The following is a 411-nucleotide window of genomic DNA, read 5'->3' on the forward strand; positions in this document are numbered from 1 at the left end:
TCGAATTAACCCTTTCCTGTTCTTTGATGATTAGCCGCAAAAGAGGGAGGTCATCTCCAGGGATTTTATGGATTTTCTGAGCATTAGCGTCTCCTGTGATACGCCTCAAGCCTTCTATCTCCTTGAAAAAAGTCTTATAATAAATCACGCATTACGTTAACTTTTTTATGCATTGATATGACACATTGAGGAGAACTACCTTAAACTACATCAAATTATAACGAGCAAGACTTAAGCGAGTCCGTAAAACCTCCAGCGGATTCCTTAAATCGGCAATTCTTTACGAGATACAAGTCAACATCACAAAACTTCGCTCGACAATCTCCGCTTTGCCGCCCAAGGGGGAAGTTTTGCTCGATTTCCACGGCGAAGTTTCAGGATTTCAGACGATGGTGTGGTTTGATGCGAGAA

The 411-nt window shown here is 41.8% G+C and overlaps 1 protein-coding gene across 1 annotated transcript in view; it reads right to left on the reverse strand.

The window, feature by feature from the left end:
- LOC119581627 (replication protein A 14 kDa subunit-like) overlaps positions 1-411 on the reverse strand; it is a gene marked incomplete in the record, with an annotated part of 4,278 nt that overhangs the window by 3,270 nt on the left and 597 nt on the right.

Source organism: Penaeus monodon, chromosome 15, assembly GCF_015228065.2.
Source record: "Penaeus monodon isolate SGIC_2016 chromosome 15, NSTDA_Pmon_1, whole genome shotgun sequence".
Taxonomy (NCBI): Eukaryota; Metazoa; Arthropoda; class Malacostraca; order Decapoda; family Penaeidae; genus Penaeus; species Penaeus monodon.